The sequence below is a fragment of the Gopherus evgoodei genome, unplaced genomic scaffold (assembly GCF_007399415.2).
Source record: "Gopherus evgoodei ecotype Sinaloan lineage unplaced genomic scaffold, rGopEvg1_v1.p scaffold_33_arrow_ctg1, whole genome shotgun sequence".
NCBI classification, from domain to species: Eukaryota; Metazoa; Chordata; order Testudines; family Testudinidae; genus Gopherus; species Gopherus evgoodei.
The window spans coordinates 1,004,609-1,011,484 of record NW_022060005.1 but is presented as its reverse complement, the minus strand read 5'-3'; the positions used below and the strand labels follow the sequence as shown (position 1 = coordinate 1,011,484).

The 6,876-nt window shown below is 42.5% G+C and overlaps 1 pseudogene; it reads left to right on the top strand.

Moving 5' to 3' along the window:
- Nucleotides 1-3,363: 3,363 nt before the first annotated feature.
- LOC115641217 lies at nucleotides 3,364-5,302 on the top strand (annotated as a pseudogene).
- The last annotated feature ends 1,574 nt before the right edge of the window (nucleotides 5,303-6,876 follow it).

Here is a 6,876-nt window from a genome sequence, read left to right as displayed (position 1 = left end):
TCTGTCTCACAAGTCCATTGTGAAAGGACACTGAATGAGCATAACCCTGGATGAGCGAATCACTGAAGGGATATCAGCGATGGTAGACCTAATGTTTGCAAAGCCCTGATATGCCTACCCTAGGTAAGAGATTAAGAAACTCCCTTTATCTCATTGAAAGATGTGCAATTTATACCAAATAATGTCTGAGATAATCCCTGGGTTCCTTTGGGCATAGGTCCCTGAAAGTCTCTCATGTGTCACACTTATTTTCACTCAATAATTAATTAAAACATTTAACCTCATACACTTTTCAGGCCTAAGTAAAGCTCTAGGAAAGACATTATTTTATTTTATTTATACATAGATATCAGTGCTCAGATCCCCAGAGGGAGAAAATCAGTGTAGCCCCATTGACTTTGTTCTCTCCATGGCAGTCTGCTCCCAACTTAAACTTACCCATCTCTTGGTTTCACCATGTACACTTTACTGTGGTGTTTGCTGGTGTCTCTGTGTTCTGGGGATGTGAGAACTTCCTTGACACTGTTGGTTTTCTATATAGTGTTATGTCTACTCTTCCCCACAGGCATTAGGCACATGGATGCCACACAGTTGAAGGCTGTTGTATTCTCTGCTCATGACACTCATAGATTTATACTGTCTCCTATCTATGTTGTATATCAGGTCAGCTGAGAACGGGGACACCAGTGGACCAGGTCACAAGAGCATTTCTCAATATGGGACCATGCAAAGCAGTATTGTTAGTGGGTCTGTGTGTGTCAGCCTGTCACAGGGAATGGTTTCTCTCCTGCCTTCTTCCCTGCAGAAACTGAACAGAGTCAACTGGTTGCGCCTTCACCGGACCCTGTTATTTTAAGTTCCCTTCACCATTTCCACAACCACCCTAATGCATCAATCTATTTACAGCACATACAGCACTTTTTGGGCCTCTCCCCAGGACCTGAGATCTCCCTCCCTTGAGGCCTCCATGTAACTGAGCTCAGCCAACCCTGGCCTCTGCTCACTCTTCCTGTTTTGAACTTTCTTCCTGCCTTTTTATCAGCCTTGGACTGATGGGCTAATTGGCTCCTTATCCCATCCAGCCGGCCAGCGTGATTGTCTAATTACCCCCTCAGCTTTCTCAAGGGGAACTAATTAACATCCAACTGATCAGAGTGCAGGCTTACCTGTTCGCTTGCTGCACTCTGGTCACTCAACCCCCATCTTGCTGCCAGAAGAGATGGAACCTGAGACTTCCACAAGGAACACCAGAGTCAGTACAACCTTAGCTAAAGATACTAACCTAAATATATAACACTTTCTTCATCCTTTACAGACTGGACGCAGAGGAGAGGCATGTAATATAGACTGATAAGGGGCTTATAGACTTCATCTGAGCAAAGGAAGATCAACCGAGCCCCTGAAGACCACAACACTTCAAATCCCCACTTGGGTGATAAATGCCATTTGTGTGACACACCAGGGATTGAACTAGGGGCCTCCAGAGCTAAAAAGCAAAAGTTGCTATTGCTTGAGCGCCATGACCTGCAGCAGACCCATGCCTTCTGTAGATCAGGAGACACCTTGGCTGGAGTTATAGTCCTAGTAGCTTCTCAGCCCAAGTTTCCATAGGCATTAGGTGGCAGCTGGGATGTGGGCATTGTCTGTGGACTCCCAGGCCTGGGTTCAAGACCTGGGACATCATATAGGCTTCCTTAAGTTCTTTAGGAAAAATTCACAGATTCCATTTGTGAGACTTTTCAAAAGAACCTAAGGAAGTTAGGCATCTAACTCCTATTGAAGTCCAATGGGAATTTGATACCTAAGACCCCTTTGAAAACCCCCTCCAAGGACAACTAACTTGGAAAATGACCATGGATGTGATTAGGGGGAAGGGACTGCAGACAATGAAGGGTGATTCAATCCTACTAAAAATAAAGTACTCCCATTAGAGGAAATGGACAGCATCCCTTCCCTCAGTTACAGTAAAACCCTATTGCAATTCTCATCTAGAAAATACACAAAATCATCAGACTTCGTATGAAATGGTTGGCTGAGTGAATTTTGTATTGTTTTGGCCTAATTACTTCAAGGCAGTATTGTTCGTCCTCACAGGAATATCATAAGAATGTTCCTTCAGGGATTACATCCCAAAAGCCAGTGGATGGAATAAATACACCTCTCTTTCCTTCCACACATGCCAGGTACTTCAGAGGGAATGAACAGAACAGCACAATTACCTAGTGATCCATCCCCTGTCGTCCAGTCTCAGCTTCTGGCAGTCAGAGGCTTAGGGACACTCAGATCCTGGGGTTGTATCCCTGACCATCTTGACTAATAGCCATGGATGGACCTTGAACTTATCTAATTCTATTTTGAACCCAGTTATACTTTTGACTTCACAACAACTTTTCCAAGTCTTCCTATTTGGTCAAAATCTTCCCATTTGCCTTAAATCGTTCTATATAATGCACTTTGCACAGTGGGCCATCACTGTTTGCTTAGATTGTTTGATTTCCTTTTCTCTATTTGATTTCCAGTGTGTGTGTGTGTCCTGTTGCCTGCTGCTAGAAGGGATGAGCCCTGCTCTGTGTGTGTGAGAGAGACCCTGTTGCCCATCGATGGAGAGAAAGAGCCCTGGTCTCTCTCTCTCTCTCGCTCTCTCTCTCTCTCTCTCTCTGTGCGTGTGTGTGTGTGTGTGTTTTTCCCTGCTGCAGGGGATGTGCCCTTCCTTGTGTGTGTCTATGTGTGTTGAATATCCACGAGAATGGTCCTGTGGTCATGGCATATTTTTAGGTGTCAGAAGACCTCAGTTCCATTTCTGGGGATGCTGACTCACTGTGACCTTGCCCAAGTCCCTTTACCTTCTGACCCCCACTTTCTTCCTTAGTAGCTCACTACTGTTAGATGCGTTGCTTTGTGACCGAGACATTGAAGATGCTAAGGATAATTATCAATATTTTTTTATTTCAATTTTGCCTTTTCACTGTAATGTCCATTAGTATGAAATTCCTTCTCAATAAATAATCCTGAAGTAAATGTCTGCAGAAAAAGTATTTTCTTAAATTGTCAGATCTTTCTTATTGCAAGCTCCTTATAGCAAGGGTTTGAGACAAACATCCTCCATTGGTGTAAATCATCATGGTTCTACTGATATCAATGGAGCCATGAGGGTTTACAGCTGCTGAGGAACTGACCCTAGGTCTTCTTTTGTATAATGAGAGAACAAGGCAGTTAGGATGCTCTTGTGATAATGGCAGCAATGATTTAAATTCTTCTTTAATATTTAGGGAAGAATAATATATTTAGCACACCAAGGGCCAAAATCCTCCATTGATTTCAATATTCTTATATCTGAGATGCAGTTGACCCATAATGCTTTTAATACTTCCAAGGGCTTTAAACACAGTCCTTACTTATGTGAGTTACGACCTCAGTGGGAATACTTACATGAGTTTAACTCTTGTCATGATGAAGGCATGGATGAGATCAGAATTTTGCCTGCATTTTGGAAATTCTATTTAGTAAACATGGTTGTAGATAAAATATTCCCAAAGGCAAAAAGACTGGTCCCATTTTGAATTCTCATGTAGATGGATGGGGGGGGGAGATGGTAAATGCTCTGAGGCATAAGAATTAGATCCCCAGCTAGTGTAAATCAGTGTAACATCATTGCTGTCAGTGGGCTAGATCCTCAGCCAATGTACATTAGCATACTTTTATTGATTTCAATAGATCAATACCAAAGTTATTATTTCCTGATAATGAGGCTCAGTTGCATATTTATATACATAATGGCAGCAGCTTTTCGGTTGAAGGATTCCAACAGATGGGAAACTAGTACTAGTTGTATAGTTAACATTCATTTGAGGTTCTTCAGGTTCAGCTCCAGAATCTGTTTGTTACCCCAAAAGGGGACCCATTCTGAGAGAGACCCTGGCCAGAACCAGACCATCCTTGGTGGGGTTTTTGTACCTTGCTGAGCTGCATATTCTTCTATTTGTGGTGTTTCTAACTACCTACACCTCATCTTTCTGGTGGGAAATTTGTTCACTATCCTCCTGATAAAACTCAACCCACCTCTTCACACCCCCATGTATTTCCTCCTTGTGAACCTATCCTTCTTGGAAATAGAACAGGGGTAGGCAACCTATGGCATGTGTGCTGAAGGCGGCATGCAAGCTGATTTTCAGTGGCACTCACACTGCCTGGGTCCTAGCCACCAGTCTGAGAGGGCTCTGCATTTTAATTTAATTTTAAATGAATCTTCTTAAACATGTAAAAAACCTTATTTATTTTACATACAATAATAGTTTAGTTATATATTATAGACTGATAGAAAGAGACCTTCTAAAAACGTTAAAGTGTTTTACTGGCATGCAAAACCTGATATTAGAGTGAATAAATGAAGACTCAGCACACCACTTCTGAAAGGTTCCCAACCCCTGAAATAGAATATCAGGCTTGGAAGGAACCCCAGGAGGTCATCTAGTCCAACCCTCTGCTCAAAGCAGGATGAGTCCCCAACTGGCCCCCTCAAGGATTGAACTCAAAATCTTGGGTTTAGCAGGCTAATGTTCAAACCACTGAGCTAGCCCTCAGATTCTGAGTCACTGCCTGGTGGAGCATAAGAGCATTTCCATGGCAGGCTGCACAGCCCAGATGTATGTTTTCACCATCCTGGGCCTCACTGAATGCTGCCTCCTAGCAGCCATGGCGTATGATCATTATGTGGCCATATGCCACCCCTTGCACTACACAGCCATCATGAGTAGTTGGGTGTGCAGGCAGCTAGCAGCCACCTCATGGGTCATCAGCATCTTGGTGGAAGTGGTTCAGAGCAGGAGGATCTTCAATCAGTCCTTCTGCGGCTCCAACCGCATCCACCATTTCTTCTGTGACATCCCACCAATGATGAAGATGGTGTGCACAGACATGTCCAAGATCAAGATTGTTTTCTTGGCCATGCCAGTGCTGTTCATCATGAGACCTTTCCTGTTGATAATCCTGTCCTACATCGATAAAGATTTCTCCACCTTCTCCTCCCATCTCATAGTGGTGACTTTATTCTATGGAACGGCCCTAATTTCCTACATAAAGCCCAAGTCCAGCTACAGCCCAGAGAGTGATCAGATGATTTCCCTCATGTACAAGGTTGTGACGCCAGTATTTAACCCAATAATATACACACTGAGGAACAAAGAGGTGAAGGAAGCCTTTAGTAAAACAATAGAGAAGAGCATCTTTTCACACAACTGGAGAAATTAGAGAAAAAAAAAGGAGAGTTAGTCAAAATGGGAAGAATAAGAGAAATCCAGCAGCATTTTCCTGAATTTCTCCCCCCTTGCCTTCTTTTCTTCATTGACATTTGGCTATGGGGGAGGGGAATGACCTGTTCTATACCTGGAGGGAAAACGGGTAGGGAAAATTGTGCTTTTTTCAAAAATCCACTATTTTAATCAAAAATTTAAGGATTTTTTTATCCAACTTCTGAAATTCAAAATTTTGACCAGATTGCAAGTTGATTGAAAAACAAAAGAGAATATTTAGTAAAAGTGCTGTCTCCAAATTCTATCTTCAAAATTTGAAATGTTAGAGGAAAAAATATACATGTGGTTGAAAAGGTGAAATATTTCATAACATTTCCACCTTGTGTGTGTAAACCTAACAATTTTCATCAAAATTTCAATAATGTAAAAAATCCCACCAGTTCTACAGTGAAGTGCAATCGGCTGCCTCTTTTCCTGCTCTATCACTCTAGTGCAAACATGTTTGGCTGTCTCTTGAATGCATTTCCCCAGACTCCCTGACCTATTTTCAAATAACAATTCTCAGCACTTGTGAATGACTTTCTGTTGAATACTCTGATAGAGCTTTACAAACCTACATTGCGTTTGCCACACAACGGCTCTGTGAGGAAGATCTTAACTTCTATTATGTTCTGTGCAGGTGCAGGTGTCTATGCTAGGAGCACTGATTATAGCGTCAGGATGTATATCATATATTCCTTGATTTTTAAGGCCATAGGAGACCATTATGATAATCTAGTCTAACCTCCTGCTGAGCACAGGCCAGCGAATTCAGTCCAGTAATTCCTGCACTAAGTGTGCACCAAATATACTATATATTAGATATGTAAAATAATAACTGTGTTAAATATTCTTCTATAACAACTTGAGGGTCCGAGTATAACAATATTGACTAAATAACTGTGTACATTGTACATATTTCTATAATAATTATCTCTGTGTATTCTGATGTAGATATACTCTTTTGAGGGCTTGTCTACCTATGTTACCACCTACATGTAACAAATATACATTTAAAACCTATGTACCTCACTGAGCATTCATGTGTATCCCTAAAATGAATTCATAAGCAGCTTAAAACATACACCCACATGAACAAACTGAGGTGAATTGGTATTAAGTATATGATTTTTTTTGTATTACTTGTGGCAGAGCTCTGACCTTGCCCCCATGGATCCTGCACTTCTAAGCAGTTTATGCTAGCCTCAGTGGCTCACTGTGACCCTCCATGTAGCCCTTCTCTCTCTAGGGCCAGCATTACAGTCTACTGAACCCTTTTCATCATAGGCCAGCAAGGAGGTTGGTGAGAGAACTCCCACAGTCTCTGTTGCCCCTGGGGGTTTATTTCAGAACAGTTTAGCCTCCTGTCCTGACAGGGGCCTGACTTCCCCTCCCAGGAGATGTTCCTGTAGTGGTGGGTTGGTGGGAACCCAGGCCCACCCTCTAGTCCGGGTTCCAGCCCAGGGATCCTAATGGTAGCAGCTGTTGGCAGCCAACCTTTCACTATCAGAGTTGCTACATTTCCCTGGGCCACTTCCCCACAGCTCTCCTGCTTCTCCCTTCTTCACCATTACCTTAGAGCTCTCTT